At 43.9% G+C, this 27,440-nt stretch overlaps 1 protein-coding gene across 3 annotated transcripts in view; it reads right to left on the bottom strand.

The window, feature by feature from the left end:
- fynb (FYN proto-oncogene, Src family tyrosine kinase b) overlaps positions 1-26,490 on the bottom strand; it is a 50,119-nt gene extending 23,629 nt beyond the window's left edge. For all 3 annotated transcript variants that reach the window (XM_068576477.1, XM_068576478.1, XM_068576479.1), the window contains exon 1: positions 26,357-26,490. The gene's annotated coding sequence lies outside the window, so the exon portion shown is untranslated. The remainder of the gene's footprint in view (positions 1-26,356) is intronic.
- Positions 26,491-27,440: the final 950 nt, after the last annotated feature.

Genomic DNA, 27,440 nt, shown 5'->3' with positions numbered 1-27,440 from the left:
GTCAATGTCTAAGATCCAGATAGCAATTCTTCAGCCCCTCGACAGTCAATGTATCTTTTACCAGCTTGACGATGGGTCTTTGTGGAGCAGAGCAGCCCTCTCCCCTGCACCCGCTTAGAGCGGGAGCCTCAGACCGGCTGACACACTGTGACGCTCTCTTTCAACACGATTACAGGCCGGCCCTTCAGACGGCGAATGAGGAGTGCGGGCTTCCCCCCCATTCGGGGCCAAAATGCCTATTAGCACCAATCAGAGGCTGTCACAGGAAGTGAGAGAAATTTCAGTTTTATTTTATTGTTTGTTTGTTTTTTCTCCTCTCAAACTAAAACAAGAGGACGGAGACTGGCTGAAATAATTTTCGGTGCAATTTAATTATTTTAAACTGAACGCCCATATCGTCGCCTCTTTGTGATTATTCCATGCTAGTTACAATGAGATTGCCCTGACATGGGTGACTAAAGGCGGTGACGTTTGGCGCAAGCGTCTCTAATCGTGTGTATGTGTGTGTGTGTCTCAAAGCAGACGTGGGCAACCGGCTGAGACCAGGAGCTCTGCATTCGGACTCTTTACATGACCTCACCGTGACCGGCAGAGGCAGGCTGAGTCAGCTTTGGGGAAGCGGTACAAATGTATTGATCCCTACCGAGACGGACGGCTGTTCCTGTGCAGCGGTTGAACTCTTAATCTTTGGAGTAGGAGGTGTGGTTTCTTCTCTAGGAATAGGTGTGGCTTATCGTCACAGCTGGTCGCACGGCACCATCATGTAGGTGGGGTAGGATTTATTTCAGATTCATGCTGAAAGCGATCTGCTCCAGTTTAAAAACAGACGCTTCTGCATAACCCTCTATTTAACCAACGGCTTCCTCTGCAGAGCTCTCTGCAGGCCCAGCAAGGGCCGAGCTCATCGGTGATTGCTCTTTTTGAACTGAAAGCGCTTTTATCTTTTTATTTCCCTCTTCCTTGCCTCTGTTTCAGGCAGCTCTCTCGCTGCTGATTAATTATTCCTCCCTCGCGGAAGAAAAGAGAAAAGAAGCCGCCACCTGCTTGCCGTAGGGGCTGTTTTTTTTTGCCGTGCACCCTTCCTCCCCCTGTATACGCTTTCATAAAAGGAAAGCATGAATTATTCTCATTTTGTTGACTTCTGGCTTTCAGTATACCATCATGATGCTATCAGGCTAAGCACCTCCTCCAGTGTTTCAGCGACTTTCAACATAAAATCGATGAACACTCGTAGGAAAGGACAAAAAAAATCAAATTCAAATTTTAGGGCATTACGTGACCAGAGGTGGTGTCGGATCTATAATTATCTAACACAAGAGGTTATTCGTGTAACACTGGATGGACAAAATTCATGAAGAGCATTAATTAGTGCCTAAGACTGAAAGCATCTGTACATGTAAAGAGAGGGATTTAAGGAGTAAATGGGGAGACAATTGATTAACTCAACATGAAACAAAGTAGCGCCCAACAGTGTCCCATGGGAATAAAGAAGCGTGTTCACTCTGGGTGAATAATTCATGGGAGCTGAGGGGTATGTCATGGCGTTCGGGGCAGCCGTCCAGGGACTTGGATTTACATTTGATGGAGAGGTGATGGGGCTATTGGTGTTTGTGGTTTGGAGGACTGACTATCACGTTTTAACTCCTCCAGGGGGCTTTTCCCACCTTATCTGTCCTCGGAGGTGGGAAGTGAACCCCCGGCGGGATTTCATGTGAATCCATGTGAATGAAAAACGCCTCTGAAACAGGGTGGGTGGAGGCCGGAGAGGTGTTAACTGATTTGTTTTTTGGAACATGCATGTGGGAGAATATATTCTTGACAAGTACATGTTTATTATTATACAAAGCTTCACAATTTCCACTGGCAACAGAGCTTTAGGACACATCTTCATTGTAAGGACCCATGGGGGGAAAAAACTCAATAAATAACACGTACATAATGCTGTATTATATAGTAGTGTATTGCTTCATGCTGACCGTCAATAGATAAAGTAGCCCACAGAGTGAATATTTAAAACCTTGGCTTGTATCACGTCCATGCAGCACGACTGCCGGCAATGACGCAAACACTCTAACCTTAATACCTAAATGTTAATGTAACTTAAATAATTTGCACTAATCTCATGAGTTTGATCATGTAAGCTTGCCATGCTTTATGTTAGCACTATAGGACATAAAGTAATAATTTCAGCAACGGAAGCAGCACAGAGACTCTGACATCCGTTTGGAGATTTTGGGGCAGCTGACTACAAAAAGACTGACTACTTCTCTCTTGATTTATTCACTCAGGAAACATCATAAACATGAGTTTATGGTCTTAATTTATAGTTTCAAGTCTTCGTCAATACAACATTATGTTCATTTAATAAGTTATGGTCATTTAGAGTCAAATAGACTTATAGTCTATTTGACTCTAAATGACCATAAAGCAGGGTATGCTTTAGGTCGTGGCTACCTTGTGATTGACAAGTTGTGAACTGTCTGGCAGTTGTCTTTGTCTTACAGCTGTAACCCTTTCAGTGTAACATTAAGGTCACCTAAAAAATAATTTTTCAGTGTTCGGTTCACACAAAAAATTATGCTGATGGCCATAAAACTAAAAGAAAGTAATGGCTTCAAAACTGTAGTTCACAAATCAATGGGTGACATAACAGCGACTATGTCCACGTGTTATTTACAGTCTCTGCTCAATGATGATATAAAAATATGGTTTGGTGCAGTTTTTACTGCTGTACTTCTTAGTCAGTGCAGTTTCATGTTACCGTTTATAGAAAAAGGAGTTGTCATTATTGTTCTGCACCTCATACAAAATTGTGCTAACAGCTGTAATGGGCATTGATCCAACGTGGCAGTTCTTGGAACTGTCCTTTTTACTAAGCTTCCGTTCATTTGTCTGCCCCCGTGCTCATACCACCACACAAATGTCACCTTGAGTTCATGCCAAGGGACATGACTGCAGCCCACTGCTACGCTGTGGCTACGTCACACCAGTGTTCACACTGTCAACTAAATCTAATTTGATCTAGACTAGTAATCAGGAATGAGTCTTGTCAGAGGGAGCGGGATAATGGTGGGCTTCGGCTTGTCACATGCTGCGCAGGGGAAGACCCTCGTCTTTGCACTCCAAGCATGCCGACGACGCGCAGAGAGAGAGGAGGCAGCCCATGCCAGTCAGGCTTACCGGTCACTCTTTATCGCTTCCTCTTCTACCTAGTCATGTGACACATGAGCCACGAGCACATGCATGCACGCAGCCAGCATCACCACCCTCTATTACCATGAGTTACCGCAGGGGGCAGATCTGATCTCGAACGTGGTTGGTGGGTTTAACAATTACTCGGGGCCAGGTACTCTGCCACCTCACCTATGTCACATTTGTGGCCTGGCACAAGGGGACGTCATTAATCACCGAAGAGGAGGCGGTGAGTGAAGGAACAGAGGTGCTGAGACAGTGTCAAGGAAAAGGTCAATCAGAAACCCTGAGGCCGGCAAGCCAGGATAACTGCTGTTTTTACAGAGGAGGATACGGTAATGCTAACGGCAGTAGCTCTGCCCCATTCTGTGTTGACACTGGCGTTACCATGGTTTTGTATCAGCATCTGTCGGAAGATGCCACTTATGGTGCGTTTACGCATTTTAGCTACGCTTTTTTGTCTGAGTTTACTTGCTCGACTTTGTGATAAATTCGCATCATCCTCTTTTTTGTGACGGAAAGGGGGCTTTTCGTAGCTTTACTTAGTGAAAACAGTTACCATTTCTGCCACCCACCATTGAAATAACTACTAATTATACTTTATACTTGTTGTGAAAGTCCCACAAACGTTGGAACATCAAACGCCATCGTGTCTGGGTTCATAATATTATCTACGGCACACACAGCTCCGACCTGCGTCTGAATGACTGCCGCTTCCAGCGTTACTTTAGGCGGACTAGCAGAAGTTTGATTCAGCAACCGCAAGACGGGAGTGATGCCGGCAGAGAACATCTCAACGCTGAATGGCTTTCGCAACTCAGCGTGAAACGAATTTTTCGCCCGAATTGAAATGTTTTATATTGAAAAAGAAAAAAAGTGAATGAAGCCTCTTTCGCGCTGCATGGCGAAAAATTTGCTTTTTCGCAAACCATTTCAGTCATTTCATTGACGTTGCATATGCTCATGTAATTTTTCCATTCTCCTTTGATGGAAACTTCTTCTTGATTTTCACATCAATTCATGTGTCTTTGCGCATGACAATCAAATGAGCACATCTGCCATTTCCTAGGAGGGACAGGATCCTTACCTTTGAGTCGGTGACGCCTTTATGACAATATTCAATATCTGTTTGAGCAGCTCACAAGCACAAAACGCCGTTGCTAGTGGTCAGTGAGGGCGGCCGGTTAAGGTCAGGATGGCTGCAGATTCGCTGTTAGAGCGTATTATAAGCCTCTTCCGCTACCCGCTTATTGATTTGGGATGGAACGTAAAAAAATTAAAATCAATGTGTTGTTTTCACAGTTATTTGGTTGGTATATGGTAGACCCGTCTAGACAAACGGCCTCGAACAATGTTCTGGCTTCGCCCTTCTGAGCCAACCTTGGCTTCGCGCCACGGGGGTTCCCTGAGGGTCATCTGGCAAATCACAGAGGAAAAATGCTACCGACACAACACACTGCTGCGGCAGCTGTGATCCCTGCCTCCCAAAAACCACCTCCGCTGCCTCCAAGGCAACCCTCCATTGCCCCATGCTGACCAAAAGAAGACAGAGGACCCCTCCCCTCTCTCTCCATGGATATGGTGGGTGACAGGAAAAGCAGTGATTGGAGACGCTCAGCAAGCGGCAATAGGAGGAAAGAATTTACAACCTTGGGACCATGTTAGTAAAGGAGGAAACATTCAAATAACTAGAGAGGAAAAAAACTAAAATACATTCTTCACAATTTAGGAAGATAGTTAATATAGCTGCCAGGGGCTTCCCCGAGGTCAACATGAAAGCCTCAAGTAAACACTCAGAGGCTGTAGCTCCTGCACCACCAGGAACCCGTGTGTTTCAAAGAGGTCGGGTGGAATCAATAAAGCAAAAGATCTGGGCTTGATTATCTAATTTTCCACAGCATTTTTTTAAACAGCACACATCCCTGCAGGAGGTCCGCCCAAGGATACACCGAACGCCTTTGTTAAAGAAGAAAAAAAAATTACAGACTTTATCCTGCTTTTATCTCTCTTAGTTTAAGCCGCTTTAAAGCGAGCTAGTCCCTTTCTCAATGTAAAAATGGTAAGAGGCCTGTCTGCGCCACCTGAGCCTGCAGATGGCCATAAAGTATAGAGAAGACAGCGGGGAGGCTGGGATCTCTATTTTTTTTTTTTTAATACACTGCTGGTCATGGTTTGTCTCCTCTCTCCGGTTAGGGATTATGAGCTGTCAAAACTGGAAATGACCCTTCCTCATGCTGCTGTCTGTGGGGGGAAGCGGAGAGGCCACATGCTCGTCTACATCTCTTCCTGCTGGTTGAGCGTGGATCACAACAACATGGTCCTGTGATCCCCTTTTCTCGCTATCTCTCCCCCTCGCTAGCCCTCTCTCTCTCTCCCTCTCTATACTGCGTGGCAGGAAGAAGCTTCAGTCGAACACAAGCTAGGCGGGACCAGCGGTGACACCATTGTGTCAGGGCGGCTCAGTGTCAGCAGTGTTGGTCAGAGCTGGCAGAGGGATGACAGCGAGCGCCTCGCGGTCCTCTGAGGTGGATGTGTTGACGGCAGACAGCGACTTGGCACTACAGCTGCCGAACCTTAATGAGTGTGGACTACTACTGCAATCATCCTCTTCCTTAGTAAAATCAAAGGGATGGAAGCTGAATGATTAGTCGATCAATATTTCCGTTGATTACCAAAAACATGAATAAACTGATTGGCAATGAACAGCGTCTTGATATTATAGTATTTAGTATTCTTAATATTTCAACATGTATCGTCTTTTTTAAATAACATTTTGTGTTGATTTTGACAGCTCCTGCGGAAAAACATGGTCGGGTTTCAATAAGCACCACCGCATTGGGTCGTAAAGAAGAACCCCTCACTTTGCTGAATCAGGGTCTGACGGTCTGTTCTGGTTCTCCTGCACCTCTCTTCCTTTCAGTGGCGAGGCAATGCTCTGCTCCTGGCCAGGGAGGCAGCTGCTGCTGTGTGCAGAGGTCTCCCGCCAGAGCTCTGACTGCAAATCTGCAGGGTGGAGGTCGTGCTGGAGTCTAAGCTGAAGACGTATCGGATGAACCTTTGTGTCGTAATTTGTTGCGTCTGGCCCCGCAATCTGACCAGATGACAGGCGTTAAGAAAGATCTGTGTAGAATTAGCGAACCATTCTCTTTGATGGTCTCATTTACTTCATATAGAGGCTTCGATGCTAAATTTAGACCATTTTAAAACCAACTGAAAGTTCCTCACAGTACCTCAATTAAAAAGCCCTTAAATGTTTTTCAAGTCAATATGTGCAGCCTCCCACCCAATTTATCTTTTCCATCTTTTTTACGGTGGAGGTGATACATCTTTCTCCAGATGCTACTATGTGCTCCTTGTGGTCTGGCTGTTTTATTAGAACAGGATAAAAAAAAGAAAAAAATGCAACGCTAGAAAAGAAGGCTTGTGAAGCGCAAAAAAAAATAGAAAAGGAGTGCTGCCACTTGACGTGAGCCCTGCAGATGTGTTCTGACAGCTGACCTTCTGTTAATAACGACGCCGTGTCCAGGACTTGACCCTGCGCATGCAGCACTGGGCTTCGGCTCAGGAGCAAAGTAGCACACAAGCACAGAATAGGAGACAACTTCAGAGTAACTATAGTATAAACACTCTCAGAGGGACAGCTTGACATTTTTTAAGGCTCTTGTTCTAGTCACGCTGGGGAAACAGGGAGGTTTTCACATTTCGTCCTTCGGATTGGACAGAAGAGAACCCGTTTTTTAGAATCACTCAGTCTGACTACAGTGCTAAATAACCAGTGTCCAAACTAATGCGATGACGACATCATTGACTTTAGAAGTGGATACTATGGTTTGTGGCCTGTTCATTTGAAGCCTCCACGTTGGGCACTTGGGCCATCCCATCTTTGTCTTGGGAACAAATGACATGAGGGTGGAGCTGTTACGATTCAATTGCACAAACGGAAAACGCACCAGACATATCATAGACCGAACAGAATTTCACAATAAATCCATTTGGAGCGGCAAAATTATGTGTATTTATATATTTAAAAAAACAGACTGCTCCAGGATATACAAAATAAAATAAACAGCCCAGGGCCGATGAAAGTAGCTAGCAGCACTAGGTCCAAAAATTGCCAAATCACCGACAAGACATGCGACAAAGGTGACATGCGCTTTATTTATTCAGCTACCAATTGCGGCCACAGTTAAACCAAAGTGAGTTTGAAGTAACATCTCCCAAAAAAGAACATGTCACTTTTATTAAAAGTGACCTATTCACTACATTTCAAAGAGTAACCCTGAGCTGGAAACAGATAAAACACTGCACTGCAGATAAGCTCACAGATTAACACCACATTCATATTTCCAGCTTGATATCAAGAGGGAAAGATGAAAGACAGCCCTATTGTCAAAGTGTCTTCCAAGACTGCACGCTCCACAGGAAACGGAAAGACACAAACCACTGTTGGAATGCTTCGGTTTCTCCGACGGCTCCTTAATAAATCAGGGCAGCAGAGACCAAAGACTTACACTGGTGCTGGCTTGGGGCTTGGCTTCTTACTGGGGCACACAGGTTGACAATGGGAACACTTATCAAACAAGAATTACAAACCAAAAAGCCGTAGCAACTGCGCACTTCAGCTCTTCAGGCGCTGCGTTTTTAAGCAGAGGTGCAACACCCTGCTGAATGCGCACTTCTCTTAGCCTCAACACTGTGCGACAGGATGTGGTTAAAAAACGCCTGAAATACACCTTGAAAGGATGTAACATTTCCATTCAACAGTCAGAGAACATCAGCTCTGCGAGGACATGGCTCTGCCAACCCCCCACCCCAAAAGAAGAAAAAAAAGACAAAACTTTGAAAATAACCAGTCTGTTCTTCCATTCAGGAGAAAGACCGTTTTGCTGATGACGTAAGTGCCTCCTCAGAAAAAAAGCTCTCTTGCGTTTCATCTTCGCAGTTTCACTTTCCAAAGCAGGGGTGTCGAACAAGGTCTTGGGGGTATGGGGTCTTTACTCTGGCTCGTGTCATCCACTTTCTTCAGCAGAAGTACAACACAAAAGCTTACTTTGAACTACTACTATCCCTTTCAACGAACAGCATGTTTTATTACTCCGACAGCCACACGTCCTGCACCTTACAGAATTAAAGAAAAAGGCCAGAAAATTATCTTCATACTTTTCACCTTTTTGTTTTCCTGTCACTTCTAATTTCTGCAGCCACAGTTGTAAACCCGCTCCCTCAAACATTCAGACTTGCTTTTATAACAGTTTTTACTCCCTCAACACCTTGAGAACTGGTGATACAGGTTGACACATGAAAGAGAGCGAGAGAGAGACAGAGAGAGAGAGAATCAAATTTGGGATATATGGGATGTATCTTACCCACCATGCTGTCAGGATGCCCCCACACAGCTTGGTTTCTACGGTTTTGATTGATTGGCTGTCTATTCTGTTTTCAAAAAAAGTGCTAAATAAATTAATAAATTCAGTCAAAATTAAATTATGGATTTTTCCTTTTTTTTGATGAGCAGTGATATTGGAAACAAAAGCATAAGGGCCACATTCAAGTACCTATGGGACAGCTGACTATCACCAGAGGCGGACGTCACAGGAGCAAGATCTACCTCGACATGAACGAGGCACGGTTGTCCGTCATCAACCTCTACACGCTGATCTGTCTCCAGCCACCCTCCACCCCCTGTTGCTAGGTTACCACATTCCTGAGCGCAGTGAGTGCTTATGGCAAGAGGGACTGATGCAGTAGCCATGACGATGGCAGATACTGTGAGTGGCAGTGCTCTCCCTCCTTAGAGAGAACTGCTTTAAAACACGTCTCTGGAATTTAAACTATACATCTCTGTTTGTCCGTGTGTGTGCGTCTTGTGACTTGAGACATGAAGATGTGCTGTGCCTCCGAGGAGAGGAGCGTGTGCAGCTGTGCCTGGCTCAGTACAGCTTGTTCCCGCAAACGGAGCTGCAAGTGTCTAGAGTCTAGACTCAAATTAATAGAGCTGTTTTTGTTGTTTCTTCATCACTGAAATTAACAAAGAAAACTGCAATTTAAAAAGGCAAGTCATGAAATAATGGAGCCTATACATGCAACCGTTTTTCAACTGCCAACAAGTGTTACAATTATTATTGTGTTTGTGTGTGTGTGTGTGTGTGTGTGTGTGTGTGTGTGTGTGTGGGGGGGGCGTTGGGAGAGAAATGGGGCCTCCGCATGCTCTACATATTCAACTATTTACATTTTCTACAACTTCTACCCCGCTTCTCCAGCATGCAGTTCAGTCAAAACGTCTTCGTCATGGGACTTTGTGCTCGGTTGAGCCGAAGAGCCTGGAGTTAAATGAGCTTTTATAGGATCTGGTTAGTGCAAACAATTTATTATTAGCAAAATTTGTATGGATTTCCTGTGTGATCAACTCGAACCGCCAATCATTGGTTCAATCATAACGGGACACAAAACACAGCCCGTCAACCGTGTGACAGAAGAGCTCTCTGGCCTCAGGTGGAGTCAAGCGTCAAAGACCAGCAGCCCCAATCACACGTACAGCTATAAATAAATATGACACATAGGATTAGAACATCGGAGGTCGCCTTGACAGCTCTTCAAACTCGACGTGCCCTGTCCGATGGGAGCTGCGAGTCTGTATTTTACACTTATCACACTTGATTACGAATGAGGCTGACTTTCAATAATATTATACGAGAGAGGCCGGCCTCAAGCAAAGATTTCAAAACCAGGTCTTCAGTACAAAAATACTCAGTACTGAATAGCGGTTAATTGAATTGATACTAGTGTTTCTAACCATTCACAGCCGAAGCAATGGAATATTGGAGTTGTTAAAAGGGATAGTTTGGACGTTTTGAAGTGGGGTTGTATAAGAGGCACTTATCCATAGTCAGTGTGATACTTTACAGTAGATGGCAGTCGGCACACCCATTTGGATGGGAGTAATTGTATGGATGTAGACGGGGGAAGAAGCAAAACCTGTTTTAGACACCAAAAATGAAATATCGGTTTAACGTGTACGCTTTATACAGATTATTTCTTGCTGATTTACCTTTGACAGCCACACAGTCTATGTTTCTAATAGGGGGTCAGATCAGTTAAATACATCTATGTTCTTGCTGAAGCTGCCAGACTCTCTTGGGGATTTGTTTTTCAATTTACTTCAACCGCCTCAATCGGTTAGTTCATTCAAACCAACAAACCGATCAGTCTGACGGCGAGATTAAGCATTGAAAATATTCTAAAATTAGCGTAAACTTAAACCGACATTGATTTTGTTCTGCGGCCCTGTCTAGTACATTATAGACCCTCTCCTCTGTCAGTGGCTGTAAATCAGTTAAGCAGCGGGCTTCTCCCAGCAGTCAAAACACTGGTTAAAGTAGCACTAATTCCTGCGTGGCTGCTCATTAAGCCACCGGCTTAGTCCCTGGGGGCCCGAGGCCGGCATATGGAGGCAGCCCAAACGGCTGCCCTCGCACCTCTCCGCCACCCCTCCCTGCCTCTCTACACATTATAATTAAAACCACGTCCTAGCTAAACCTCCAACATGTGGAGTGCTGATGGAAACCGTGGACGATTATTGACGAGCCAGACTGCTCTGTGCGCAGGAAGCCTGGGCAAACATCAAAAGTGCTCTTAACTCAGCCGCAATTGAGGCAGCTTCGACAACCCTAAATAAGACACATGACAACATCTGAGGGGAATCTAAAGCTCTGAGGGGAATCAAAAGTGTGGTGGGTTACTAAGATAACTGGAACCCCCATGGGATTTTACTGCGATTCGGCTCTAAAGGGTTTTTCCTTTGTGCGATTCGATTGTGTCTTGCCCCTGAAGAGGGTCGAGTTTAGCGCTCAATTGCAAACCAGAATCAAGTCTGAATGAAAAGACTTCACCGTTGGTCTCTGTGCGTCCATGTCCACCAAACCGGCCCAGTGCGCACTCGGAGCCTCTTGCGGCTCCGTGACTATGTTGCCATCACAAAAAAACAAAAACAAAAAATCATGGCTCATTCTCTCCTCCCGGACCATATGGCTGCCTCCATGTTTAATCTGCATGCCTTATGGACAGGGAGCTCGGTCAAAAAGAAGCCTTTCTGCAACACATGAAAGACACAAAAAAGGGCACAGGGACATAATGATAGTCGCTTTGACACCACAAATAGACTGGAGTCGACTTGCAGGACATGGGGGAGAACTTTTCTGAGGCATTAAAAAAAAAAGAAAACAAGTATTTCGAAACAAGTATTTAGAGTGCTGCAGCAGACGTGTTGAAGGTGGCGAGTCAAGAACAACAGGATGAGGTTACGCTGCTGTACAGTCTGCACAGCAGGCCCTCTTACGCACGCACACACACGCACAACACACACAGCGCGCGCACACACACACACACACACACACACACACCTTGTAAGCAGCAGCGCCGCAGCCAGCTGTTCGGGCGCCAAGCGGAGGCGGTTCATGAACTTAAAAACCATGTTGCTTTCGCCGGGCAAACAAACCCAGAAGCCAAGAAGATGTGTGTTTTCAAAAAGAAAGCCAAAACTTCAGCCTCCCGCACGTGGCCTCCACCCACCCAGCCGCCCGCTATTACAGGCAACAGATGAGGGGGTTTAGGTGACGGATCGTTAAAGTGCTGTGGTTGAAAACCCCTTCAGCCAATGAGCTCCCCACGCCCATGCTGGCCCCTTTTATCTGAAGCAAAGTGGAGGGACAGAGGAGAACACCTCTTCTTTGTATTTCTCTCCACCGCTCTAGATTTACTACTATTATGTCGCAGCGCAAAAGAACACAAGCTCAAACCCCGAAGTATAATTCTACCCAACCACTAAGAAAAAACAACCTTTAAAAAACAAACGCTACTGGCAAAGAAACCAGCATTTTTGCAACCATTTTGCTGCTCGGGGTGCATATTTTTATCTTGGGATATTTCTAGCACATTGTTCCGCACAGGAATAATTTGTTATAGGAGAAGCAAACACTCTGAGGTTTCCCTGACAGTAACGTCGGTGGGCCGGTGTATATAAAATACGGGCCCATCACAGAGTTTGAGTCCACAGAACCATCTCGTACCATCTTGAAAACAGTTTGAACAAAAAAATATGTGCGATCAATGTGCTTGCTCAGGGATTTTTTTTGTGTGTGGAAAAATGAACGGGCACGGGAATTACAGACGTGTGACCAACCACAAGGAAAAACCTTGATAACTTAAAACGGAACAAATACATTCATTCCGGTAACAAATGTTACTGAATCAGGGCGATTGGGCGCAGTGGTGAGCAGGGGGGTCATCCTTCAAACAAAGGATCAGTGGTTCGATCCCTGACCCCGCTAGTCAAAGCTCGCTTCTCTTAGTGTGTGAATGATTTCTATGTGAAGCGTCTGAGTATTCAGAAAAGCGCTATACAAATTCAAACCATTATTGTTATGAATGCTGCAGGGCTGAAACTAACAATTCAATTAAATCATCCATTAAGCATATTTATTTTGCCTCAATTAATTGATTATATATTGGGTTTTTAAAAAAAAGGTCAAAAATAGGGCAGATTAACACTCAGTGTGCGAGTGTTACACACTGCCACATTTTTTTGGACAGTGCCAGCCAACCGAACCGTATGTATATTTTATGTCACCCATCTTTGTACCAACAGAAAGAAAAAACATTATTGCAAAATAATTTCCTAGGATCATTTGACGTCATCCACGAGGTTTTGTAAAAAGGCAGGGTTTTCCTTTTTGATGCGTTTCTACAAAATGAACTAGAGCGATATCTACAATTAGAAGCTACACAGATGAGTGAATCCGACAGTCGGCTTTCTACAAAGCTGGATACTCAACAGCCGTCAAAGTGGCCAGAGGAAGACTTGGGAGGACAACAACAACGTTCTATGACCTGCTGGTGACGGCGATGGCTGTGTCCTGCGGAGGTTACAGAGGGACTCTTTCAGGCTCGGTAACAGGCAGAGTGAGCCAACACACAGCACAGTAGCTCCTAATCCAGATGACTTAATTGGGTTACAGGAAAAAGAAGACGAAAAAAATTGACACCAGACGTGTCAATGTACCGGAGCCTAACTAGGGGTTCATTAGCTCCTTACAATCAGGCAAACTGGAAACCACAATGGAGCCTTAGTCCGAGGGTGTCGCTGACATTTGGGCAAAATAGCTGCGCAGCCCACGCCGTCATTCTCGTCGGAGGTGACAAGCTGGTGGGGGGGCGACAGGTCGGCTCGGGGGAGACCGCAAGTACGTGTTTGTCTCACGCTGCATACGATTCTAATATCAATGTCTGGGATGTTAGAAGAATTAGCATTGTGTCTTTATGTGCACAATGCAGAAACGCGCCGTCAATAAAACATGATCTGGAACCGGTGAGTCATTTGTGTTTTTTCAGCAGCCTACAATACTACTTACCCACACACACACACCTTGACGCCTGCCATATCTTAAAAAAACAACTAAAAACTAGACGCCCTCTCTCCTGCATCTAATCTCAGAGCAGCAATTAGCGCAGCGATGACTGAGCCTACAATGAATACACTTGCTATGAATGTCGGATACCCGGCCGACTGGTTTTCTGGAAGGAACTCTTGTTCAGCTCGTTTCCACTAACCCATTGATGGATTCTACCAAAAAAGAAGAAAAAGAATAAACAACCCTCCTCTCCATTTAGTGCTGCTTCGTTGGTTGCTCTGCAGTTAGGGCTGGACAAAGTTGAAAAAAATTAACTGATTAATCGCAATTTTTTTCTGCGATTAATCGCATTATGCGCCAAATTCAATAATGATGTAAAAACTAGTGTATTGCACCCTTTTATTTGATAGTAATGTTATCAGAACAATATAACAGTCACTCTGGAACAGCAAGTTAACATACATATGTAGTTTATAAATCTGTTTTCTTTTTTTCTGAACAGGTAATGTTCAATAACAAGGGTGCCTGTGAGGGACAAACCACTCCTTCTTTGGTCAATGTTTAGTCTGTTGCTTACCTTAAAGATGTATGTTAAAGACCAGCAATTGGTTCACTTTATACAAAAGCAATACATGCTTTTTATGTTTTCCAGTTCAGTTCTTTTTATTCAGTGATAAAAAAGTCCAGTCAGTGTTGGCTTGAACAAGTGCACTGAACATCTTCTGATGTGAGGAAAGTTCTCCTCTTTGAGAGTAGAGTAAAGATCCAGAAGTTATACTGTCTTAAAGTGCTCTGTCAAAGTGGATCAGACCGCGGGGTCAGAAGCTTTGCACATGCACGATTAACTTCCAATCTGGACGAGGAGGCTGCAGGTAGCCTGTGAGGGCTTTTTTTTTAATTTTTTTTTTAGGTAAACCGGCTCGCGGCTCTTTACCGCACCGCTGCTTGTTGAGAACAGAAGCCACATAACAATGATTTCATATCAGTCGGTGAGGCTACGGAAGCGCGCGCACCTACATAAATCACCCTTTAAGTAAAAGCAGTGTTGCTGTAATGCGTTCATAGTGTGCATCTTATTTATTTATTTTTGGAGAGATATAAAGCGATAAGCCCCTCCCAATGCAAAAAAACCCAACAAAAACATGCAGTTAACGCATGATTAAATAGTTAATGCCGTTAAAGGATTGCCAGATTAATCTCGCATCTGCCCAGCCCTAATATATATATATAAAATCAACGCTGGCCTTGGGGGTTCTGGGTGGAGCATGGGGGGTACCCGTGCGTGGTTCAATGCATATGTAAATGTGTGTTCTGCGATCCTCGGACATACTCCAGAACGAGCATCAGAATCAGAACCTTTTATTACCACATACGAAGAATTGGTCTTGGCAAATTCTTTGCATGTCTTGCAGTCCGCCGGTTGACCACGGAAGGTTATTGCAACACGCCGGCACAAACACGTCCTGAATTCAAGAGACGTTGTGTGAGGTTACAAATGAGTGTGGGAGTCCAGCGGAGTGTGACGAGTCATACCTCTGGTTTTTCATCGTATCAAGATTTTTTTTCCTAATTCCTCCAAATTGCTTTGTGTGCCGCCAAAACAGAGGCCCTACAGGTAGGGGAAGGGAGGACGCAGAGACGCTCAATTATTCATCGTCGCATTCAAAACATGAGAACCAACCCGCAAGGCAGCCGCTAAACTTTGCGAAAATATGTCAAACTTCTCCCACAATGCTGTGAGACGAGGTCAAGGGATGAAGCTTTTGATTGTTTATTTTTTTCAAACAGCCTGAGCGGCGGCCTGTTTCACTGCCTCTCCAGCAGGTGGTGGCTTTTTTAGAAAATCCATTCGCTCACCTCTCCAGGTGTGAATGAGTAAATGTAGGGCATCACAAGCAGGCTTGGCAAAAAAAAACACTCAGTGCCATCTGGTATTAGACTCTGCAATTACTCTTTTCATTTCAACGCACAAAATCACACTCTGCTTCGGCGTCGCGTCTGTTGTGATCCAATCTCAAGATGGTCGGTCTCTAGTTTGCTTGTGTATCCTCAGCACTCATTTTTATTAACGTGACTTATTCTTGTTCCATCATTAAAATGAACTTAATGCTATGTTGTAAAAAAATTGTAATTGTAAGTTGTGAAAAAGAAGGAATAACAAAAGTTCTCCCGAGTTTTTTTTTTTGTTAAAAGCATTTATCTGTTCTACCTATTCTCTAACTTAACTCTTAACACAATAAATGTAAATATGCAACTGTGAAAAGAAAAAAGTGCAAAGCTAAACCATTAAAGGACAGCCTTTAACACGCTCAAGACTTATCTCCCCCCGGTGTGGACAAACTTTAACGGCTCTGCGAGCCAACGGAGGAAACGCACAACGCGGTCATTAAGTAGCAGTGGGGGGTTGTGTGCGCCTCCACACCGCCTCTTTATTTACAAAAGACGCGCCGTCACTGCTGCCAGATAGGTTAGAGCTACATTAGCTGCTGATGTGATTTCTACAGCTCAGCCGCGCTTTTCTAATTTAATCTGTCGCTGAGGCTTCGGCTGATTGCCGGAGCGATGTGTCGCAAACCTGCTCAGCAGCAGACGCCCACGTGGAAAGATGCTGTTGCTGTGTGTTAGGGTCTATTATGTGATCACTTCCTGTTATAGGTTTGAATTAGGTCACCGCAGACCAAACGGTTCACTCAACAAGCATTTTGTAAACCAAAAGATCAATGCATACAAAGGAGGGCATGCTGGGTAATATGTTGAAAAATGTACATTAGTGGGTGGATATAGAGAGGTGGTGACTGCTTCAGCCTCTTAGTTTCTCGACAGATTACACAAGAAAAAAAAAAAACATGGCAGCGGAAATGAGTAAAATTGAAAGATAATGAGGACAACAGGATGCAACACTCTTTTTCCACTGAATTCAATTTAGCAGAGTGGAAAGCCCCTTTAAAATAAAAATAAAAAACCTTCTTATGATGTGACAAGTGGGTATTCAGTAATGCTATAATGCTCATCCTGAAACATAACTGCATTTTCACAGGATTCTATTTTGGGGATTTTGTGCACGAGAACCGGGGTTATCCAAAATACTCACGCTGACCTCAGTGTGTGTGTGCGAGTGGAACATGTGATTTAAGTCTTTTTTACCGGCAGAAAATTGTCATTTGGCTGCCGTGCATGTCTGCGTCCGCTCTGTGGCCCCCTTCCTCTCTCTTTTTTCTCCTCTCTGTCGTTTGATGCAGTCATGGCGACGGGGCTCCCAGCAGGCTTTGCTGCGAGTCGCGCGGAGCCACTGGCACCCGGAGCGATAGCTGACTCTCTCTTTTCATCGGCAGCCCCCTCCCAATAAAACATAATGCCACGGAGGCTGCGGGGGGAAAGTCATTCAGCAGCGTGGAGCTGTCACATGACCGACACAACGGACTCAGTCATTCTGTTGCTGCTGCTCGGCTACTGGGACAGATGAGTGGGCTACTGAAGTGAAAGACACACAGCGGGATTCACAGAGAAGACACTTATGTGAGCGACAGTGGGCAGGAAGGCAGGCACTGCATGCGCTCCGCAGGGCAGCCAGAGGTCAAAAAAATAAATCGGGCTTTGTGCTGATTTTTTTTATTCCATTTTCCACTGTTTACCTCATGGTCCCACGTGCCGACCGGGATTATTAGCTGCCAAAATTATTAAAATAGTCCACGTTTCTAGTTTTTCATTAAATAAAATGCTAGTAATTTGTATTCAGTAAAGGTATTATTTTTAATCAATATGAACATGTATACAATGATGGAATGTAGGCCAAAGACACACTACACATATGAAAAGCAAAAGATAGCAAGCAAATAGCTATGCTAACTTCCGCTAAGCTGACAGAGCATCATGTAATAATACCATCATGTAAACGCACTGACTCAGTGCGTTTACATGATGGTATTAATTCGAATCTTGCTTTAGTGGGAGTATGCTCTCTTTCGGGGCAACTGCTATTATCCTAATATACATGGCAGTGAATAAATCGAATCGTTGTCACATCCGATACGATAGGTGGCACTGTTTTCATTACATCTAGTGGAGATACAGCCGTCTCCGCTTGACCTCTTCACTCTTCATAATGGAGAGAACCCCGCTACCTTCGGTGGTTGTCGGGGAGCTAGCGGGGAGCAAACAGGGAACTAGCAGCAGCGCTAGCTGGTTACAGCAGGGAGCTAGCGGGGGACACCCACCGAAGGTAGTATCGTCTTGTAACCCGACTTTTACGTTTGTTTGTTTCTCACCGGCTCACTGCCGGCTCACAGCAGTGACAATTTATCGTCTCTTTCGACTTCCGGGTCATAAACTGGGAGGAAAAGAGGGAGGGAGCGGCAGGATCTTGAGCATGCGCAAAGACCCATTGTCCAGTTCCTAATCCGATTCACCGTTTACATGCCGGGATGTCCGAATAATCAACCGAGTCGGATTGAGTTATCCAGGGGTGTTAATCGGATCGTAGTCAGACCGCAATGATTCGAATAAAGATGTTTACATGAAATGGATAATTCGATTTCAATCCGATTAAGCCAGTAATTTGAATGCTTGTAACCGCACTGAGTCGTGCTCAAACAACCATCTGTGCTGACAGAGTAACAGTGCTAAACATTTCTAACATTTTCTTTGTAATGCCAAGTCCTCACCCCCGACGACTCAAATGATATCACTTGACATTCATCAAGACTTTACACAGCTTCCTCTTGACAAAAAGGCATTATATAATACTTTTTTCCAGATATTTTTTTGCTGAACAGATTATTTAATTGAGAATAAAAACATGAGAGGTATTGTTTATATATGCTTCATAGGTCTCATCAGGTAGCTTCAAATTCATATGAACAAAAAAGGACATGACCATACTTGAAATAAAAATTGCAGAAGGGCCGGAAGCGATAGTGCCGGAGGAGAGGAGACAAGCAGGGAGCCTCTCTGAACGGGTCTGTAGAAGACACTATCTTAGAGACATTGTCACAGTCCCTCACCGGTTTCACACCTCAGCCACCCGACATCTGAGTGGGCCCCCTGGGCCACTCTCTGAAAGTACCCCTGCCGGGAAATGAACCCAAGTCTCTGGTGGGCGACAACTTTCCACTCTGCGCCATTCAGACGGTTTAACACAAAACCCGCCGTCAGCTACCCACTTCTGGTTCATTTTGGGGCTTGTCTCTAAAGTGTAAGTAGAGCACTTTGCCATTTCAATAATAGCTGTATTTGCAAAGCTCACAGCTGCGGGCTGCAGCCTTTGCATGGATTTAATGCAACCTTGCCGACTGTGGGGTAGCTCGGTAATGAGAATACATTCAGCCGGTTGTGTGTGTGTGTGTTTTTTTAAAAATGTTATGAAACATTGTCATGGGGTTTGGTGTGAAGATATGACATGTCAGAACGCTAATTAAATCCAGAATGTTTCATCCCTGTTCCCATGAGCTCTGGCAGTTGTGATTTGATTGGCAGGTTAAGGACGGCCAGTATTACCGAGCTCATCGAGCGACTGACTGACAGTGGATTGAAATGGACTCTGTACTAGAACTGGGCGGTATGGTCAAAATTCAATGTATTTTGTAAGATTCTGGCGGTTTCACGATTATTTTTTTTCCTTCGAATAAACACATTTATTCATTGACGCCGAAAAAGGACCGTCGGCCAACTAAACAAGTTCACCGCTCATTGTTCACCGGTGAGCAGTTTGTGTGGCGTGTCTTTTGATCTGTCTCTTCCCGTTTTTTCCTCCCTACTTAACACTGGGTTCTAAGTCCCTTCTTGTTCTGCTCCGTCACTGCCGTGAGTGGTTGACGGTCTCGAAACAGAAGACCATAACGGCATACACTCTTTGGATTCCAACACATGCTTTCTTCTAAGGTGATGGAGTAAATTATAGTGTTGCCACCAGAGGCAAACAGCGGCTTGACAAACTTTGCAATTAATTGTTTTTAATCTATTTTGCAGCCTGCTGAAGATCAACAACAGTTGTTACGGCTATAAACCGATATGACAGTACATGAAAAATTCATACCGTATGGAAATTTGAACCCGGTATACCGGATACCGCGCAGCCCTACTCTGTACTCTATCTGCACAGGCTGTATGCACAGAAGCCTTTCCCGCAGATCAAGAATGAACACTTCAGAAATACTGAAACAGGAAGTGTTTGCAGGAAGACAGAATTTATCATATCCATCTTCGATTTCCTGATGCAGTTTATTGTAGTTGAGTGAAGGAAAAAAACATTTAGAAAGCTCTGTTTTGAAATCAGGGAACCTCCCGAAAGAAACACATCTGAGACCCAAGTCTGAGACAGTGGAATAAGTCCCCCATATCTTGTAGTATGATGACGGTGAGGAGGGACCACTTCACAGCTGGTACCGATAGGGAGAGTAATTATAGTGACCAATAAACAACGTTTTATCTACATTGCCCTTAAACTTGCAGAAAATGGCACAATACACAGTTGTAGTTTTGCATACATCCTCTAAAACTCCGGCAAGACCCCTGGGTCTGCCGTGCAATCAAACACACAATCGTCTCCTGTTTGTCGTGTCTCAAAGCTAGCAAAAAAGGCGCGCCTGCACAGCAGAAGCGTTAGACAGAGGGTAAAACGGACGGCAGAGTTCAGGAGACAGTGCACTGCAGAAGAAAGTGGGCCATGATAGGAGCCCCCAGTGAGCACTTAAGCATGTTCAGGGGCCGGAATTCTACACGTACAGACTTTCCCTGTGCTATGCATGGACATCTGTATGCATGAAGAAATAAAAAGGGCTGAATCCTGAAATATGCCCACATTGAAATTCATAGAACACCATAAAACACAATGGCCTCTTTGCGATGCAGATCTTCTATCCACATCATCCACGTGCAGCACAGGGAGGCTTTGTTGGGGGCAGAATACAGCCTCTGTCGCTCACACACACGCACAGGGATACAGCTGGAAAACGGGCAGTGCGCTCATCATGTATGAGGGCCTATACACAAGCCCACAGAAAGCACGTTTGTGCCCCCACCCCCGCCCTCTCCCGCCCCTCCGTAAGAAGCAAAACACTTGTCATCAGTCTGTACGCCACCGCTGTAAACATATCAGGAATCTATCAAATAACCTATCTTGAACTTTTTAGGAACAGTGTTGGCGATCCAAGCTGCTGTGTGACACAAACTAAACTTGCTCTACAAGTCTATGGTCCGAAAACAAGGAGACAGGAAGTTATTTTTCGGTGAAAGTACCTTGATGTATGTGTTTGCAACACAGACCCACAGCAACTAGGGAAAGAAAGAAATACAACTCATTGGTTTGTGGAGAGAGACTCAAATTATCCGCGTCTCATGAGCTGGCATGATATTGGGCTACCCGCTTTCTCTCCGTCTCCTTGAGAATTGGTTGGAGGCGGTTTGCATTTCATCAAAATCAGGGCTGGTGCGGGAAAAATAAAACACTGGAAGTTTTTTTTCTCTTAGTGAGTGACGCCAATATGCTGTCATGTGCTTTACAGAATTCTTCAAACAAAAAGCCATTGAAGGGGGACTTTGCTTTTCAGACACTATCAGTAACACACATCTGATAACCTGCAAGGCGTGCTGCATTGCATGCTGGTCAAGTGACGCTACTGTGGGTAAGGTAGAGCTGCCTCTAAAAATATCTCATACCATAGGAGGTCACACCAAAAGTCAATGTTAACGTTTGTCACTCCATTGCCAACAGAGTATGTCAGCGTGAATATACATGACAATATACAATACGTTTTATTACATTTACAACATACCATATATACACATTTCATATTATTATCAGGTTTTTCCCCATTGTCTACAACCCAAAAATCAACTTTTTGTTTATCATCTATTTAAATTGAATTTTCTTAGACACAGCATACCATTGGGCAGTGAGATATGATACAAAGATTAAAAAAACAACAATAATAAAAAATGTACAATAACAATATGAAAGCATCCTAACAAAAGAACGGTCGGACCCTGCTGCAGTAAAATGAGAGGCTTTTACAAAAAAGGGACTTTGGCGCACGTAAAACACGACAGATGTTGTCCACAGAGGCCGCCAAAATCAAGTAGTAGCTTTTAACATGTGGAAAAACAAAACAAAACATGACTGAACGCATTTTCCAACCATTTCTGGCATTTCACACGCTTAATAAAAAGAACGACCAACAAATTATTATTATTAACAAAAAAAATTGATGCCCTAAAGACGATGTCTTATAATTGCAAGAAAACAGCCTTTTGTGCCGTGTTAAATACTAAATCTTGGATGGCATGAAGCGGGATGTCAGTAAGCTCACTCAGCTGCTCTCCTAACCACCACATGATGCTTTGGATCTTTGGCGAGCTGCTCAGACACCCGCACATGAAGAAAACCTGTTATAGCAACCTACCATTGCCATTCCACGGCTCCAGCAACAGCACAAACTTTCCACTGAGTCCGTGGCAGAATTTTAAGATACATGCTGCATTTTATTCAGCAGTACGATTTTAAATATAGACTGAGGCGCTACAGTGCACTATTGAACTACTAAATAAAAAAGGATAAATGGACTTGAAAGCTAAATGGAATCGGAGAGATTAAGAAAAAGAAGGAGATTAAAAATGGAAAATGTTGAGCAGGATATATGAGAGCGAGAGCCACGCTCCTGTGCCCCAGATGTAAATGAGCTAACTTTAGTCTCTTCAAAAGGAAATGAAGCCACGCTTGACGTCCGGCGACTGACTTTGCGTATATGGAGCCGAACACGGAGATGAGCCACGGCAGGCGGAAGTGGCGGGCTGATGAGGGATTGTGCGCGTGTGACGCCATGTCAGCTCGACGGAATCGGTTACACCTGCCCCTCGGAGCGAGACAAACAACTCCCGCTAATTGAATCCCTTTGAAGGAAACACCCTGAGGACGAACGTCTCCGCGGGGCCCCCGTTTTGACGAGCTTTCATGCATTTCCTCCCTTGATTTCGCTGCAGTAATGACCCAAAGACATATGCCCGGCTCGCAGATGTTCAGATTTGTTTTGGTTTTGCAATGAAGCTGATGGATCGTGTAAAAGGCTAGGCGGAAAAAAAGAAGCGCGTGGCGAAAAAACATTTGGGGGTTTTAATTAGTCGAGTGAAAAGTAAAGCAGTAGTTGTGATGTGGAGATACTGGAGGGTGTGCAAGTGTCACAAAATAATTAAGGTTTTTTTTTGCGAGCTACTACTCCGTAAAGCTGTCAGCGCTATGTTGGAACCCACACTGTTACTAACTTCACTCCATGAATACATGTAATCACATTTTTGGGAAAATCAACTAAGTAATTTTAGAGAGAAGCAGACAGAAGGGTTTACAGTGTGCGTACACAGTGGTTACTGCAGAAGTAAGAAAAATAGACGCCATATTTATGTAATTTAAGAAAAAGACAAGTCCCAAAAGGTCAACTTTATATCTCAGATCTGGCCCTGTGGGATTAGGGTTGATGTAAAACAGAATATGGCTTTTTACATTAAATTTGGTAGGAAACGCTAATATTGACACCACTAATGTGTGTGTTTCACGTCATTTAGTTTAAAGCTTAAACAAGATGTTTAAGTTGACAGTTTATATTAAACCTCTGTTCCTGATCTGTCGTTCAACATTTACTCATCTATAACAATAGCTATGTCACGACTCAGCCCCAGCAGAGCAGAGCAGAGCAGAGAAGAGCAGAGAGAGAGAGAGAGAGAGAGAGAGAGAGAGAGAGAGAGACACACACACACACACACACACAGTTCATCCTACTCCTCTGGGAGTGTGACACAAAGGATGGCGCTGTTGTGATGTCTTTCTGACCTCCGAGGTTCTGCAGTGATGCCGAGGAGCAGCTGACTACACTCCCGGTCCCAGACGTATAAACCGGGGCCATCTGACCCACTGCAAGCGCTGTGTGATGTCATCAACAGGGCTGAGCTGCTCCACTGGATTCTCCTGCAGAGGAAAGGGCTTTTTTCCCCCTTCTTCTCCACCCCCCAACTTTAACCAATGAGTCAAGGCGGGGGCTACGTTTAATCCATCGCTAAAAACATTGGGTTTGATTTAATCCATTTTTTTTTCATGAAAGTCTGAGCTAAGGGAGGGTCATCACACGATGCAGAGACTTGCGAATTTGAACTACATATACATGTAATCGGTCATGCTGGTTTTCCAATATACAATATTTTTACATTTAATATCAACTGTACATCTAATAAAGCTGCACATAAAGTATGCTCAACTAATATAACAGTATTCCTGGAACTGCCCTTGTACTTCTTGTGTACAATACGAATTAAACAGTTTCATAAATACTCTGCTGTTGTTTATTTTCCCTAAATTCAACTTAATTTATCATCTTGATTCTGTCATCTGGCATACTTGTAGTCCTCGCTGTGTACAGGTGAAATGATTACCGCTATTGAGTATTATGGATTCATATGCCAATCCATTTGTTTGAAGAATTCATGATTTGGCTTAAAAGAAATAGCAGAAAATACTGAAAAATGCGTCGCGTTATTCTCCAGTACCCTACTGGCCATACCAGTGTTTTTTCTCCAGACCATCAGTGTAAAATCAAAAAACATTAATTTAAGACCAAGGCCAAGATAGAAAACCATAAAATATCTAATAACCTTGAGCCGGTAAAATTGTAATTTCAGCATAAATATTTTTTTAACTGGTTATAAAAAAACTACTTAAAAAATGTAGTACTGATATATGACCTCCATAAATAAACAAGACCCTCAGCAAAAACATTATCTATTTCTACAGAGCTATTCTAATGCTCGTCATCAGTGTCACCAAGTCAGACTTTAAACCATCACCAGTTGGAAGTTCCTCACAGTAACTTTTGGTGATCCTTCAACCAAAACTCTTAAGGCAATGACATCCTCTGACAGATTGCAGACTTACAAGAGCAACAGGTAAAGATCGACTACAGCTTTAGCCTTCCTGTGTTCTATGGGCCTCTTCTGCCTGATCAGGTCTCTCCTGCCAAAAAACTAAGTGGCTGGCATGAGTGGAGTGACGGGGTGAACGGTGATTAAGAAACGCTACTTTGGCAGCGTCTCACCAGCCGGGTTAAGAGGATGACAAGCCGTTTAAAGCTGTCTGTCTAACTGGGCTTGCATGCTAAACACAGGGGACTTTCATCAGCGATAGCGAGCAATGCTTCATCCTATTGTACAGCACCAATAATAAAAAAGAAAAGAAAGGAGCAGTCCTTAACTCATCCTGACAAGAATGTTATACATCGGGATGTCTGCAATACAGAACTTCCCTTCAGAAAAAGCTGAATTAACACAAACTTGGACAGAACGTTTTTTCTTTTTTCTTTTTGTTCGAGATCTTCAGACCAGACCTTGAGAACATGATACAACAGCTTCTACTGAAACAAAATTATATATATATATATATATATATATATATATATATATATATATATATATATATATATATATATATATATATATATTAATAAATAGCCTCGGGTTTCTGTGCTTGGTTTCCAAGACTACCACCACTCTAGGCAGAGATTATGCTAGCAAGCCTGTGGACTGATCCATCTTACTGTGCTTCCATATGCTGCACCTGCATGCCACAACATGGTTATTAAAAAAAAAGTATATTTTGCTTTCTTGGTGCAGAAATCTTACACTTAGGTAGAGTAAGCGAGCTGTCTGGCCCAAGGAAGCTGGCATTCTGAAAATAGAGATAATAGTTCTTCCACAGCAGAAGAAAGCAGGGGGGAATCACAACCGCACGTCTAGTTGATTTGTCCAGTGTGTGTCCCCCTCGACCCTTTTAGAGCCACTTAAAAATAAAACTCATTCCAAGTGGCACGTGTTGTAAATACAGGCTTCATTGGGAGACACTTCTGACCGGGGAGAAAATGACTGTGGTGAGGCTTTATGGGCCAAATAAAAGGATTAAGGGATTCCATTTATGGTATAAAATAAAAGGTGATGGGATACACACACACATATACATATATATATATATATATATATATATATACACATACACACATACATACATACATGAGAGAGAGAAAGAAAGAACAACAGAGAGAGAAAAAAGAGGAAAGAGAGAGAGAGAGAGAGAGAGAGAGAGAGAGAGAGAGAGAGAGAGAGAGAGAGAGAGAGAGAGAGAGAGACCGTCAATCACGTGAGGTTGTGTCCTTCATCTGACTCTCCACTGAGCATCTGTAGGCAGATGCTGATGCTGAAGGTGGTGAGGATGTAAAGCATGGTAAACAACCCGAGCAGAGGACTCTGAAACTAATGCGTCAAGATGCTTTCAGGGGCTAAAAGCAAAGAACAAACAAACGTATTCCGTGTGTTTCGCCACAAACGACCCAATCGTCGGACGTTAATTAATCTATTAGGGACACACACACACACACACACACACACACACACACACACACAGTTTATTTCGTCTCTACAGTAACACGGGCTCAACATGCGCTGCTGTGTACATTTCACGGAATACAACCCGGGTGTCATTTAAAAAAAAAAAAAAACAGCCGTCGCGTGCAACCGGGACAGTCCCTTTCACCCCATCAATGTAGAGGAGCGGGAGAAACGCAAGCTAGCTAACATGCTAAAGCCGTTTACGTTCAAGAAATGTCAATAGTATTAATATTACAAGGAGAGAGAATGAAAGAGGAGGAGGGGGGAATAAAAGTAAGCCATAAAGCTTTAGAAATAGAGCCTGCCGAATGAGGAGGTAAACAAAAAAGGGATGCGGTCTGTCTTACCTGTCAGACGCGTCTAGTATCCCGCAGCTCTGGACTCCATTGCCGTGGTGGTGAAGTGGTTTGACAGTGAGACGAGGCTGCGCTGCTGCAGTGGCCCCCGGTGTCGCCGTGCTAGTCGCTCCTCGTCGCGTCTGCGTGTGATGCCGTTAGCTCAGCAGGGCCCACGATGAAAGCGGCGCCGCCTTCATGGGCCGTCGGAAGTATCAAGTTGAGAGAGGAGCGAAGTGTAGGGGCTATATAGCGGCTTGTGCGGGTTGCATGAAAGCATTTCCTGAGAAACGAGACAAAGGAATTGTTCTTCGTAGCGGAGCGGTCGGATGGGATGTTTCAAGGACAGAGGACACAAAACACACGATATTATTTGAAGGCCCATTTATTTTTATGAACTGCAGCCCATATTATTGGTATTCCCGCTGACAAGGATTGGTCTAGTTAAATGTCTCTATTATGGTGTGTTTTCAAAATGATTTACAAATACACAATCCATGTCACGTACTTTTTAACTCATTAATTGTCGTTTGGCTTTTATTACCACAATTGATTGTGAAGAACCTCAGAATCCACAGTTTTTCAGAAGCAAGTGAAGGAGACCTAACGGGACCGCCATTGAATAACAGGACGCCCCTCCAATCAGACGACAGTGTGGGGGAAGGCATTGGTATGGGGATGGTGAGCGTGAATGTGTGTAAACAGATTTCTTTGATTAAGATGTCTAGCAAACGTGGATTCAACACAGATGTCACAGCAGAACTATATAATCCTAGACTTTTATTACATTTTAAAAGCTTAATGGCATCCGGAATAAACAAAATAATATGCCTACGTCTCAATATAAATATAGTAACATATTAACTACATAAACAGCTTCGTTTTGATATTTTTGAAAGTTACATTTATGAGAACTTTAAATGTGCTATTTATTACAGATGATTGTGTAACTCTGTCACTTTATCAGAAGTCGAACAAACGGCTGCATGAGCTGCAGAGCATGATTACTTTTTTACTTAACGTCAAAGCGCCATCTTTTGTCGGCACGAGGAACTGCTTCTCCTCCTGGAACATTAGGTAATGGTGCACTTCTGCC

This window comes from Clinocottus analis, unplaced genomic scaffold, assembly GCF_023055335.1.
Source record: "Clinocottus analis isolate CAN_PGR_092001 unplaced genomic scaffold, fCliAna1.0.p SCAF_15, whole genome shotgun sequence".
Lineage (NCBI taxonomy): Eukaryota > Metazoa > Chordata > Actinopteri > Perciformes > Cottidae > Clinocottus > Clinocottus analis.
The sequence above is the reverse complement of the archived record's forward strand: the minus strand, read 5'-3'. Positions and strand labels throughout refer to the sequence as shown.